Below are 15,111 nucleotides of genomic sequence, written 5' to 3' on the forward strand. Positions count from 1 at the left end.
AAAACAAAACAAAACAAAATAAAATAAAGTCATTTTCCTAAATGTCTTAAAAGATGTATTTATATTTTGTGTAAGAATTTAACGGTCATGGCAGTAAAACAAATACTCTTTGCCACTTTCTCAAAATATGTATTTAAGTGAGTTACCTAACTTTTTAAAGTCTTAGTTTACTCATCTCTAAAACAGAAATTGCAGTATTAAAATATCCCAGAGCTTAGAGTGGAATGACCGAATGTGCATTCATGTAAAGAGCTTCATGCAATGTATGAAGCAATACACCTTTGGTTTTTAAATTTTTTATTTTGAAAGTATTTCAGATTTGTAGAAATACCTGTAACAAGAATAACACAGAAAATTCCTGTTTGCCCTTTATCCAGACCTATTCACATTAATTTTTAACATTCTCTATGCATATGTCCATGTATAAACATTTATTATGAATTCTTTCAAAGGAGTTACATATATTATGTTCTACTGATCTTTAATACACACTTGAGTGTATTTCCTAAGTGCAATACTGTTCTCTTATGTAATCACAGTATGGTGATCTCATTCAGGAAATTTAAAATCAACACAGGACTTTAATCTATAGACCATGTTCCACAGACCATGTTTCACTTTTGCCTACTATACTAATAATGTCTTTTATAGCATTTTAAAAATCTTTCCAGTGTAGGATCCATTCCAGGACAGTTATAAGGTCTCTTCAATCTTTCGTTCCTGGGCCTTTGTCTTTCATCATATTCACAATATGCTTAATGTTAGTTGTCACTATTACTATATAAAACAGAAGTGGATCTATCAGTGATCTTTGCAATTAATCTAATTAATAAAAAGACTAGAACTACATACCTTATTTTAAGAATCCACTATAAGAAAATAGGAGGAAATAATTAAAAATAATTCAAATGAAACCCATAGTAGCACATGACACATAATAAATGCTCAGTTGGTATTTGGTGAAAGATTATCCTTCCACTACCTCCACTCTTTTCCAATCACCATTATCACTTGCACATCTCTTCCATGCACTGCTGATGATCCCCTCATATATTACTAGTAGTAGTGAATTACTAGTAGTAATTACACTACTCTGCAGGTAGAGTAATAATTTTTCTTAAAATAAAAATAGCAACTTTACTGGACCACTTCCTAGTTTCAATGTCTTTTCAATGCTTTCAAGACTAAAATTCCTACTATGACCTACTAGGCCCTGCATGAGCTGATCTTTGTCTATTTGCCAAATCCTTAAGTTACAGTCGCAGACAAACATTAGGTACTAAACCAATACTTCTCCTCAGAAAAACTTTCAGGCTTTATGCACTTCCCTAGGAACTCATTCATAGATCATGGACTAGGAATCTCTAATTTATGCTTTTGGAGGGGAGGTCTGCTAGAGTCTGCTTATACTGGCTCCCAAGAGCCAGATATTAAATTTTCAGGAATTTTGGAAGCCATTGTTAAAAAGCTAGAATATATAACTCTACAATGAAATAAATTACATTAAAAATAAAATAATAAATACACAAAACTCATCAGTTCCAAATTATTTTACTCTATTTTCACAATTACCTATGTTCTTGAGGTAGTTTATGTCTGTCGTATCTGTATGGTAGAAATACTATGTAATGCCACACTACTGCTCATTTCTTCCCAATGCCATATGCAATGATGGCATGCTGACTGAAAGCAGCCATGGTGGAGGTATGTAAATGCTATAAATCATTGACTTGTGTCCCCTCCTGAAAGCTGATTGCTAAACCTTTTATCAGCATACCACCAAATATAATAATTCTTGGTAGTAACTTTTATTAATTCAGAAATAACCAAAAATGTGACTAAGGTTCAGTACTGCCCGTTTATAGGCAATGCAGTGAAATTCTCTCAAGAGTTTTGCTTCCTATACTTTGACGACTCTACATGTATTAGAAAAGAATTAACAACCAGGCACAGTGGCTCACGCCTGTAATTCCAGCCATTTGGAAGGCTGAGACAGGTAGATCGACTGAGGTCAGGAGTCTGAGACCATCCTGACCAATACAGTGAAACCTATCTCTACTAAAATACAAAAATTAGCCAGGTATGGTGGTGGGTGCCTGTAATCTCAGCTACTTAAGAGGCTGAGCCAGGAGAATCACTTCAACCTGGGAGCCAGAGGTTGCAGCGAGCCGAGATTGTGTCACTGCAATCCAGCCTAGGCAGCAAGAGTGAAACTCCATCTCAAAACAAGAAAGGAATGTACATATATCCAGAACTTTTATGAGTCAGCACTTTGCTAAAGCATTTTACACAGATTTACTATTAAATATTTGTTACAACCATTTTGCAACAACAACAATAATTCAGGATTAAGCTCTAGAATTCAAGGGGAAGTAAATGTTAGTGTCAGAAATTACTGCAACATTTTTACTATATCCATAAACAGTGGGAAAAGCAGTATTTTGTAAAACAATGCTAAATCGGAATTGTTAAAAAGGGGAGGACATAAGAACAGTTTGATTCTAGTTTTTAATATATAATACCACTAAATTAATTTTTAATACATGAAAATATTACTGAATTAGCCCCCTCTTCTATTTTCCAAAATTAATACTTTCAACTATTAACTCTCAGATAAATAAAATTTCAACGTGATCTACCCTAATCTCGTCTTCAAAAGGCATCTATTGTTTAGAGCGTCCCAAAACTCAAAGAAAAAGTAGTTTTAAAAATAAGTTTAAGCACTATTCACAATAGCAAAGACATGGAATCAACCTAGGTGTCCATCAACGGTGGATTAAATAAAGAAAATGTGATACATATATACTTATAAAACATATACCATGGGATACTAAACAGCCATAAAGAAGAATGAAATCATGTCCTTTGCAGCAAGATGGATATAGCTGGAGGCCATTATCCTCAGCAAATTAATGTAGGAACAAAAAGCGAAACACCACATGTTCTTACTTATAAGTGGGAGCTAACAATGGATACTCAGACACACAAAGATGGCAATAATAGGCACTGGGGAAAGAGAAGGAGGGAGGTAAGAGTTGAAAACCTATTGAGTACAAGGGTGTCAAAATCCATCATTCCCCAAACCTCAGCATTATCCAATATACCCAGGTAACAAAATCTGCACATGTATCCCTTGAATCTAAAAGATGAAATTATAAATAAATCAATAAAAATGAGCTTTAAAATGCACTGAGGAAATGAAGAGGCTAATGAACTAGCTCTTTGACTCACATAAGTACCTATGCAGAAATGTGTTCCACCAAAAAGTCATGAAAATACCGAGTTTAAATATCGTACCAACCAGTACAAAAATATACTAATTATAAACTAGATCTCAACATGTTTACTTCTATCTATAAAATGTGAGAAAATACTGTTGGTATTATATATTTAATGTAGCATAAAACTGATTATCCTTTAGGTAAAAACTTCTATGGTAGTTGCTAACATGAATTTTGGAACAGGCAGTGGAACAGAAAAAAGGTGATCTGTTGGCACAATCGCCCAACATCTTTGTAGATATTTTTTAGGATATGCCTCCTAGAAGAGTCTATCACTCATTTACATAATTCTCACAGGTTCCCTATGCAATGTACAATATTTTCTTATTTATCTAAGTGACATAATATATTAGAAAGTTGTTTTGCTTTTAAGTAGCATTTTAAAAAATGTACTTTAATCACACTAAAGACAATGTATAGTACACCTTGATTAAGTAACAGAGATGGATACCAACTATCTACTTCAAACTTAAAAAAAAAAAATCAATGGGGTTGAAAGTTGTTTAAAAAAAAAAAAAAAAGAAAAAGAAAGCAAAGAAAAAGAATGCCTCAGAAGATGTTTACTCATCATCTGATCAGAACTAAATCTACATTTCTGAAAAGCAAAAATAATTTTAAGGGATAGAGGATTCTTAAAATTACTGAAATCTACTGCCTATTTTCACTGTCCCTTCTCAACTATATCAGAACACTAAGTTCTGACGTTAGCCCAATGTAGTTTTCACTGTATTAATTCTGTATCTTAAAAGATAACAGCAATATTAGTAACAACAGTCATACAGGAAGCAGAGTTCAATGCTGAATTACCATATTTGAGACGGGCATAATTAGCAAACTGTAGAAAATAGCAATTACATCTTTGACAAGAGATTAAAAACAACCAATCCCATATTACCAAGTGAATTATTTACTTTGTAGGAGAAATGAGGTAAAGGGATACATTATTTCTGGCCAATAGGAAGTTAGGCTAATTACCAATGACAATTAATGTCTTGTAAGACAAGACATGGTGCAAAAGGAAATAAATAATTCTAAGTCTTGTTAAGACTATCCTAAAGGCCATTGCCAGAAGCTACTGAAAACATAATCTTAAAAATATTCAGTGTATTGGAACACATACCTAATTCTAATTAAAAGCTGAACAAACTTCTTGCTAGTATTAATTAGCTGTAGGTGTGAATTTCATCAGGCCCCCACTATATTAATGAAAGACATTCATAAAATAGATAGTAAAGATAAATTTAAAAGCCAACCAGTAAGTGGCCTCACCCTCTTTTTTACTCAAAAGATACTTCATATTAATAAACTGGAAAGACATCAGAAGTGTAGACAGCTACTGTAAAGTAAATATTAAATGTAGGACTCAATCAACAGTAACTATAAAGAATAGGTTGCTAAAATAATGTGACAAGAATAACCCTTCACTGATCCATTAAAAATGCGGCTGGTTGACAACAAATTAGAGTAATGTTTTAGTATTTGTACTAGAACTTTTTGAACTTTTGATCACCTATAAATGCACTGGGATTAGAAATACAGACATTTACCAAAAAAAAAAAATATATATATATATACACACACACACACACACACATAAAATGAAAAATTTTAAACTAGAAAAAGCTGCAACAAATTCAATAGCACTTAAATGTTTATACTGACTGCATGAAGAAAAATTCAGACTTTTCCATACAAACAGATCTTGCCAGGTTGGAGTACAATATAATTGCTGCAGATAGACTGGCTGGAGCCAGCTCTAGGAAAGTGACTATAATAATGAAGGAGGAAAATACAACATGTAGGTGTTTTTGGTAGCACAACTTTGCATTCCAACACAGATCTAAACAAATCTAATTTGCTTAAGACATACAAGTCTAAATTCTTTACTAGCAAGGTAAATATTTTTGGAACCACAGGTATTTTAAGAAGATCTTTCAATCCAGTGGTAGCGAAAAGAACAACTTATAAAATCTATTTTTATTTTTTATTCTTTTGTCTGTTCACATTAAACAGACGTTATTTATGAAAATACAGATAAACAGGTGAACTCTGGACTTCAAGAAAACTGAAAATACTGTTGATATAAATTTATTAAAATCTGAAACAGATGAAGGGAGAGGGAAGACAAATGGTTTCCTTATACTACACCAGGTTAAGGGACAGCGGAAGAAGAAAGGTGTTTAACAAAAATGGATTTTTATATGAGTGAAAAGTGTTCAAAATAATGATTAAGCTATGAAAAATAGAATAGGGCAGGAGCATGACACATTCACTTCCCAAGGAAGAAGAAAACTGTTACTATTGTGTAAGAGGAATTCAGTATAGTAATTAGTTAAGCTTGTAGGCTTTGTAGCCAAGACCTGCTGGGTCCCATCCAGTCTCTACCATTCACCATCCAGCTGACTTTTGAGAATTAGATGAGCTAATACATAAAGTATTCAAAATGCTGCCCAACACACAGTAAATCTTCAATACATCTTAGTAGTGATGGTGATGTTGGTAACTAGGTGATGCCACTACCCCACAATAGGTTACTTGCTATGTGAGGATGGGAGATCATTTATGAAGTGATGATTTTTGAGTATGGAGACAGAGGTGTTTGAGTGACAGATACAAGTAGTAAGCACTTCAAAGAATTTATGTGAATAAATTCTGAGGAGTTTAAGTTAATGGATTCTAAAGGCTGTAAAAATGCTTCAATCTCCAACCCTTTTCCTTCATCTGAGAAAAGTTCCAGGGTAAGAATTTACAGAGGGAAAAAAAGGGAGAGAAACTGTGGTTACTAAATAACTACAACTTCTGAAGACTTATTCCAAGTTATTCTGGGAAATATAGAGCAAAACTCCCATCGTAAAATAACTGTGTTGCTCGCCAGAAGCATTTAAAATAGACCAAGCCAAAAATGGGTGTACGTGCATTTTTCTTTCACTAATAACAATTAATAATTTGGAAGAAGAGAGTACAATTAAATATATACTTTCAAATTACTAAGTACTATATTATAGTTGCTACCTTACAAGTAGATAATTACATGTTCACAAATAGTGTTATCTAAGAAGTAGTACCCTTGGTAACCAGACATAAAAATTTTTACTAGTAACTTTCTGAAATACCTTTGAATCCAATGAAAAATAATTTCATTTTTAAAATAATAATTCCAAATTCAAATTAAATTACTTGATATCCAAAGTCAATAACTGATCTCTCAAATAGCTGCCTCTTATTATGAACTTTAATTTTCTGAATGATATAAAAACTTGTACCCTTCAAGAAATACATTATGACATTCTATATAGAATTATCTTATCAAATACATGTTTTTACAATTGCCTATTAATATAACTTTGTGCTTAACACTGTGTTCTGAGCTGAGTGGGACTTTAGAAATTGAAAAAAAAAATAGTAACAGAAGCAGCAATGGCAGTGATTCTCATACAATAGCAGTTCAGTTACCTTCAGCTACCACAAAAGGAAGGGAAGGAGGGAGAAAAAAAGGAATAAAGGAGGAAAGAAGGAAAGAAAATGGTATCATATTTTCATAATTATGGCACATTATTTTAACACATTATTTTTAATGACTAAATAGTTCATACAAAAAACCAGCAAGTTACAAAAGAGATCAAATATTCGACAGTCAGACATACATACGTATTTTATTTTCACTCAAAAAGATAGTAACTGGAACACCAGTATCTACAGTTTCCATACTCCAGTAAACCCACACTCCTACCTAGTTCCTACTGAAATGAGGCGAGAAAGTATACACATATGTGTGCAAATAATAAAAATTAGAACAAACAACCAATAGAGGAATAAAATTTAACTGGAGCCTCACATGACTACAAGGATATGAAAAAGTGTGCTGCTGGAATTAAACTTGACATCATAATATTGGGAAAAGCTGGTGGATGCCAAGAGCAATAAGCAAAATGGACTCTTAGGCTAAAAGGTAATATGAATAAAGTTCAATTAGTAGAAATATAATCCATATATTTTTATTAACCAAGAATAAAAGAACACAAGAAAAACTTGACAAATATATAATCACAGTAAGACACCTGAATATATGTCTCAATAATTGATAGATGAAATAGACACAAAATTAGTAAAGGTAAAGCAGATTTGAATACCACCATTAAAATGTCTGACCTATGGGACACACACAGAAACCTGTATGAATTACCTGAAAAATATGTTCTTCTAAAATATGTGGAAGACTTAGGTAAATTAATCATTTACCCACAATATAACATATATCTTGACAAATGTAATTGTTATCGCATAGCCTATAATCTCTAAACACAATGCAATACAATTTTAATTTACAATACCTGTTCTTTTGAAAGAAATTATACCTGTTTCTAAATGACAAGTGAATCAAATATATCAGCATGAGAATTAGAAAACCCTTAGAACTAAAAGATAATGAAATTAACTCCATATACAAATTTGTGTAGTGCAACAATCCAAAACAAGAAGCCAAAAAGGAAATTTGCAGTTTAAAAAGCTTAGAGTGAAAATAAAAATCTGAAAAAATGAACTCAATGTCCAATTTAAAATGTTAAAAATGAATATAATAAACCCCAAAAAAGTATTAAGAATTTAAAGAGTATGAATTCATTAAAAAAATTCTACAGAAGGGAAGAACTACTTTTCCCCCATTTGCTTGCTTGTTTAGAATATAGATAATATGAATTCCTGTTTTAGTCAATGAATTATAATCATTTATCCTAATTTAATTGGATAAAGGGAACTCCTTCAGGCTGACTTGTGTCTTTTCAACAAGATTTCATCCTTTGAGTACAACTTTACTTTCTGGCACAAGATGTTACATGATATTGTGGGTAAGGATGAATAATATGAATCTAATCACGGGGAAACACTAGAAAAATCTAAATTGAGAAACATTCTATAAAGTAACTGCCCAGTATTCTTTAAATATGTCTATGTCATTAAAGACTGAGGAACTGCTCCATTTTACAAAAGACTAAAGAGCTATGGCAGTTAAATGCAACATAATCTTATACTGAAGAAACAAAATTGTCAGAAGAACATTACACAGACAGTTGCAAAAACTGAAATAGGGACTGTAGATTAAAGTAATGTATTTATGTTAATTTCCTAAATATGAAAAATATACTATAATTTTGTAAGAGAATATTCTTGTCCTTAGGAAAAATACGCTAACAATTAGGGTAAAAAGCAGGCTGTAATGCAACTTACATCACATAGTTCAGAAAAAAAAGTGTTTTTTGTGTGTGTGTGTGGGTGTGGGTGTGTGTGTGTGTTGGGAGAGGGGAAAAATGATACATTCAATGTGGCAAATGCTAAAAACTGGTGAATTTAGGTAAAAGGTATACAAAAGGTCTTGAGAGTATCCTTGCCAACAGTTGATTAGTTGCAAAGACCAGTGAAATGGACAAGAAAAAAAGAAAAAGTACAAATAAACTATGTTAGGAAGAAAAAGAAGGATAAAACTAAAAGTAAAGATTTAAAAATTAATAAAGAATACAATATAAAGCTTTATGACCCTGAATACAAAAACTTATGTGAAACAAGCCAATTTCCTAAAAATCTATAACTTACCAAACTAACTGAAAAATAAAACAGAAAACCATTAGAGACCTGTAACTATTAACAAAAGTGAACGATTAGAAAGCAAGAATGCCATGGGATGAGGGAATGTGAGGTGAGATACACTGGGACTCCACCAGCACCTCTTGGAAATATGCAAGGACTAGAGGTCAAAAAACAAGAATGTCACCACATTTTATAGGGAATTATACAAATAATCAAATGAAAAGATGATCATCAGCCATCAGAAAAATGCAATTAAAACCACAGTAAGTTATTATCACTACATATCTCTCAGAATGAGTAAAACAAAAAATAGTGGCTACTTGAAATGCCGGTGAGGATGCTTAGGAAATGGATTGCTCATAAACTGGTGGTGGCAATATGGCATGATAAACCCACTCTAGAAAAAAGTTTGGCAGTTTCTTAACAAAACTAAATATGCAACTACCATACAACCCAGCAACTGCATACCTGATCATTTATCCCAGAGAAATAAAGCTTACATTCACAGAAAAAAAAACATGTATGTGAATGTTCACAGCAACCTTATATTTAGCCCCAAATTGGAAACCGCCAAGACATACTTCAATAAGTCATATAAATATATATCACAGACTACTACTCAACAATAAAGGGAACAAACTCTGGAGATACTCAATAACCTGGATGAACCCTCAGAGAATGATCATGAAAGAAAAAAGGTCAATCCTGAAAGGTTACATACTTATGATTATACTTGTATAACATTTTTTGAAAGAAAAATTACAGAAATAATTGAGAGAACAGAACAGTGGTTGCATGGCAAAAAGGAAATAGATGTGGTGATAAAATCAACAGAAAGAAGGGATTCTTGTGGTTGCTAAACTGTTCTGCATCTTGTCTGTGATAGTGAAAGCGTGATAAAACTGTATAGACTTAAATACACACAAAAGTGAATACAAGCAACTGAGGAAATCTGAATATGATATATTGTATCAACAGAAATATCCTCCTTGTGATATGACAATACAGTTTGGCAAAATGTTGCCACAGGGAAAACAGGGTAGAGTGTACGTAGCATTTCTTTTTATTATTTCTTACAACAGCAATTAATAATCTACACTTATATCAACAAAAACTTCAATTTAAAAAGTCTGTGAGACATTTGCAAAACCAGATTTCATAAAAATTAGCACCAAATTCTAGTCCGGGGAGGTGGAGAACGTAAGAACACTTCCTTATCATGATAAAGGACATCTCAAGACAACAGCTGACATCATACTTATCTGTGCAACATTAGAAATTCCTTTAAATTCACAAAGAAAATAAAGAGATATTATCGCACCAATACTGTCTAACATTATTCTAAAAGCTGCATGAAGAGCTTCAAAAGATACCAAAAATGATTTTTAAAATATATCATTTACAATAGCCCCCTGCCACATTTTTATATCCCTAAGAAAAAACTTAAGTGAATGTACCTATAAATGAAAAAACATAAACTGTCTAGAGTTCTGAAAGAATAAGCAAAAATATACCCCCCCCACAAAAGTTAAAGAAGTCTAATGAGAAAAACTAGCACTAGCAGATAATCAACTTCATATCAAAGTTACAATAATTTAGAGAGGGTACATGCACATCATAGAATACTACTCAACTGACAATCAACAGGAACAGTAGAATGGAATAGGAAGTACTCTGGACTGAAGGGTTTGTGCTCCCCTCAAATTCATATGTTAAAGTCCTAATATCCACGGTGACCACATTTGGAAATAGAGCCTGTGAGGAAATGATAAAGGTTAAATGAGGTCATAAAGGTGGGGCCCTAATCTGATGGGAACTTTTATAAGAGGAACAAACACCAGAGCTCTTTCCGTAGACCATGTGAGGACACCCTGAGAAAGCGACAGTCTGAAAGCCAAGAAGACAGCCCACACCAGAAACAGAAAATTGGCCAGTACCTTGGACTTCCCACCTTCCATAACTGTGAGAAAATAAATTCTGTTGTTTAAGCCATTTCGTCTACGTTATTTTGTTATGGCAGCCCAAGGAAACTAACACAGGAAGTCAAGCACATAGAAGGCACTCAGTGGTTGATTAAACAAAGGAATACAACAGTCAACCACTCAATGAAAAGCAGGACACATTCAAATTATAATTTAGAATGTAATAAAACAAAAGTAATGCAGAAACATTTGGAAAGCTAATAAGTATGGTCAATAATTTGAGGTCAGAGTTTGGGCTTTAATTTAGCTATGATGGAGGCTATTACAGTTTAATGGCAATTGGAAGATAATGGAAAGGATGTGAAATAAATTATGAAATATACCACAATCACGTATAAAAGAGAACGATGAAGCCACGATAATATTGATGAGGCTGACAGACCAAATCAACCAGTGAAAAGCAATAACTAAAGAATGTAATGATGTTAGTTTAAAATAAATTGTAAAGAGGAAATATTTCAGATGCCAAATGCAGGGTTTGAAAGAAGAAAGAGGAAATGTAATAATAAAGAGTACACTGAAGAAAGGTGAAAGTGTTAAGCTAAATGAGAAAATAAAGGTAACCAGGAAGGTATAATAATTTGGGACATTTTCTAAATCTTGATTTTCAGGAACCAGTTCCCACAAGGCTCCAGGGAAAGAGAACAGAAATGCTAATAGGCAGACTTTTTCCCCCTCTTCAAGGTATACTAGCAATATTAAATAATTAACTGTTGCAAAACAACCGCTGGGGAAAACTACAAAATTCATGGCTGCACAGAAAGTAATTAATGCATAATTTATTACCTTTTCAATGGGTTAATAATGAAATGAACAGGATTCTAGACTGGTTATTATTACCATTTATCTCAATTCCAATTCTTCACAGCAAAATTGGTTTGCCCAAGGTGCTTTAACCCAGTTTTCCTATTTTTCCATCTATGACAGTAAGAAGGAAACCACTGTTTCCTGCCATTATTGTTTTCTGAGCATTAGCAACATGTTTATCAACATTCTCTACTCCACATAATCTCTCAATATGCTATCTGTATAGTACCATATTTATTAATGTAAAAGGGAAGGGCATTTTCTTATGCATTGTACTTCTGATGAACTACAAGTAACTCAGTAAGGCAATACCATGGAAATGATCACCTTTGAGAAAAAAGGCAGACAGATTAAAGCAAAGGAGGACAGAGCCAGATTATAAACATTTTCTATGTGGAGATGAAACTGTCTCTAGGAAATTAGTGGTGAATCCTAAAAGAGTATTAGACCTAAGTTTTAGAAATTTAATTATGGTAAACAAGACAGAAGCTAGAAAGAGCCAGGTAAAACTGGGCAATGAAAAAAAAAAGTAGGCTTATTTGCAGGAAAGATATGAGAGGGGTAGAGATTAAAAGAATGAAACAGAATCAAGAATAAAGAAGATCTGTTTGAATAAATGGAGGGATCACTGATAATTCCTAAGTTTATAACTATTGTTGATGCACATTTTGAGAACATTCACCAAATTCAAACAATTTCAAGATCTGATACAGTTTAACATACGAACTGAAACAAGATAACTTTATTCTACTTTAAGAATACTCAAAATTTGAAAATCTGAACATACAAACTAAAATATGAGACCCTATTCACAATATAAATAATCTTTACATGAATGTTACCTACATTCTTGGTAAGGCCTTCCTTGGTCACTGTGTCTACATACATTTTAACCAATCCCCATCCCCACCAAAAATCTTCCCCTATACTCCCTTTTCCTAATTTGTTTTTTCCCCTTAGTACTGTCTAGCATATCATTTTCCTGTTTTCTTATTGTAATATTTATCTTTCACTGGAATGTATATTCTCTTAAGAACTGAAATTTCTATTTTTGTTCACTTACATATTCCCAGTGCCTAGAACAGTACTTAGCACAGAGCAGCCACTCAACAATATTTATTGCATGAATGAACAACTCACCTTTAAAGAGAAAAGATTTTTCGCTCTTTTTAGACGGAGTTTCACTCTTGTTACCCAGGCTGGAGTGCAAAATGTGCGATCTCGGCTCACTGCAACCTCTGCCTTCCACGTTCAAGCAATTCTCCTGCCTCAGTCTCCTGAGTAGCTAGGATTACAGGCATCCGCCACCACGCCCAGCTAATTTTTTTTGTATTTTTTTAGAGATGGGGTTTTGCCATGTTGGCCAGGCTGGTCTCGAACTCCTGACCTCAGGCGATCCACCCGCCTCGGCCTCCCAAAGTGCTAGAATTACAGGTGTGAGCCACCGTGTTTGGCCCAAAAAAAGAGTATTAAAAGAAAATACTGTAGGATTCAATGACGTTCCTTTAGTGTCAAGTAAGGTTAAAAAAAACTTTAGCAACATATCGTCTACTGAAATATGAATGAAAGGGTTGTTTCAGAGATTGACTGAAAAGATTTAGATTAAATTAAAAAAGAAAACAATAAAAAAATACTGAAGCCAGAAGGAATCTAGTTAAGTAAGGAAAAAATTGGACGCACAATGTAATAGCAAAGATATGAAATTAAAGAGCAGTAGGACAGGAATAAAAAAGAAACGACAGGAAATTATAAAATTCCTCAAATGGAACAGTTCTGGGTAACAACCAGATCCAGGAAAGTAGCCTGATGAAATGAAGACCAGAAGGTCGAGACTGCAAAGAAAAGTAGCCAAGAATGATGATGAGGCTCAGATGTAGAAAATCTGGCTTTGGGAAGAAATTGTTAAGATCAGTAGATGAAAATGAAAGCTAATAGATGCTGATTTGAATGCTACATAGATTCAATAATGGGATTTATACATGTGGGTGATAGAGTAATAACTTGTAAGGGAAATAAGGAACAATAACAATACTCCACGATCTCTGCTCCCACTCCCATTCTTTTCCTAACTGCAGTATTATGGTGAATAGGAGAACTAGTATCTTTCAAGAAACAAAACTGCTAGGAGGGCTGAATCCTAAGGAAAAGTTAGTTAGGGCAATTGGTTTTTAGTGGAGGAGCACTTCTGTAGGACTGAAGTTTCACAAAGGAATAATTCAGAGGCACAGTGGAAAAGCTTAGCAGGAAATTCTTGTTCTGCACTTCGATAAAGTTCAACCCAAGGCAGAAAGATGTTTCCCTGGTCTTTTAAGATTCCCCCATGATAGAAAGGGTGAGTCTCATTTTTAATAAAGCTACTGGTATATTATAACCACATTATTTTCTTCCTAGAAAAGAAATACTCTAATTTTGTTTTAGGCTAGAGTAACTGGAAAGAAACCTTATTTTTAAAACATACTCTTTTTAAACAATAGAACCATTATCTTAAAGGCACTTCAATTTCTATAAACAATTTTATCCACAACCTAATTACTTATTAATCCTAAAAACAATTCCTTAATCTCTTTGGCAACTTCTTAAACTGGAAATATTTCTGGTTTTTCCTTTCTCCATTTCAATATTACCTTTGTCACTCTAAGTTTATAATGGTAACTGTCTTATAATCTTGCTTTTTCTTGTCCCCACAGAGCATCTTCAGGAATTCAGGCATTTTAAAAGACTCCTATCTTTCTACTCAGCCTATTCTTTTGTCATACCTTAGCCCATAATATGGTTTAAAAAGCATAGCTTTAGCAAATTTTAATAATACTGGCAAATTTATAATATTTTATTATCTATTAAGTAAACTAAGGAAAAACTACTTTAGATCCCCATAACTAAAAACTGTGTTTAGTAGTAAATATTTTAGCAAACATTTTGTTACTAGTTAATTCAGAAACTTAAAAAATCTTAAGCTGTATTACAATTCAGTGTTTTAAATTTACATGTCACATATCATGTATCAGCTAAAAATGGTCAAATAACATAACCTGTACAAATGGTAAACCTTTTGATAAAATGTAAGACAGAAGTGTCCTACTTACAGAAAAGAACCATTATATCTAATAAAAACTAAATAGGCAATGTGGAACTCTATGATGTACACAAATGTACACAAGTGTACAAACAGTTAAATTTTAGTTAATTTAAATTGTATGTGCTCCAAGGTAATACTAACTTGCATTAAAGAATTAAAGGAAGAAATCAAGGCTTTAAAGATTTAGAAGGAAACAGAGGCTACAGCTCACACACATCAAGTAAGACTTTCTTTTCTTTTTTTTTTTTTTTTTTTTTGAGAAAGAGTCTCGCTCCATCGCCCACGCTGGAGGTACAGTGGCACAATCTCGGTTCACTGCAACCTACGCCTCCCGGGTTCAAGCGATTCTCCTGCCTCAGCCTCCCGAGTAGCTGGGACTATAGGC

General features: G+C 33.2%; 1 protein-coding gene across 1 annotated transcript in view; it reads right to left on the minus strand.

The window, feature by feature from the left end:
- Nucleotides 1-15,111, minus strand: part of SPRED1 (sprouty-related, EVH1 domain containing 1) — a 103,239-nt gene that overhangs the window by 37,020 nt on the left and 51,108 nt on the right. The gene's annotated exons all lie outside the window — the stretch shown is intronic.

This window comes from Mandrillus leucophaeus, unplaced genomic scaffold (assembly GCF_000951045.1).
Source record: "Mandrillus leucophaeus isolate KB7577 unplaced genomic scaffold, Mleu.le_1.0 Scaffold35, whole genome shotgun sequence".
NCBI lineage: Eukaryota > Metazoa > Chordata > Mammalia > Primates > Cercopithecidae > Mandrillus > Mandrillus leucophaeus.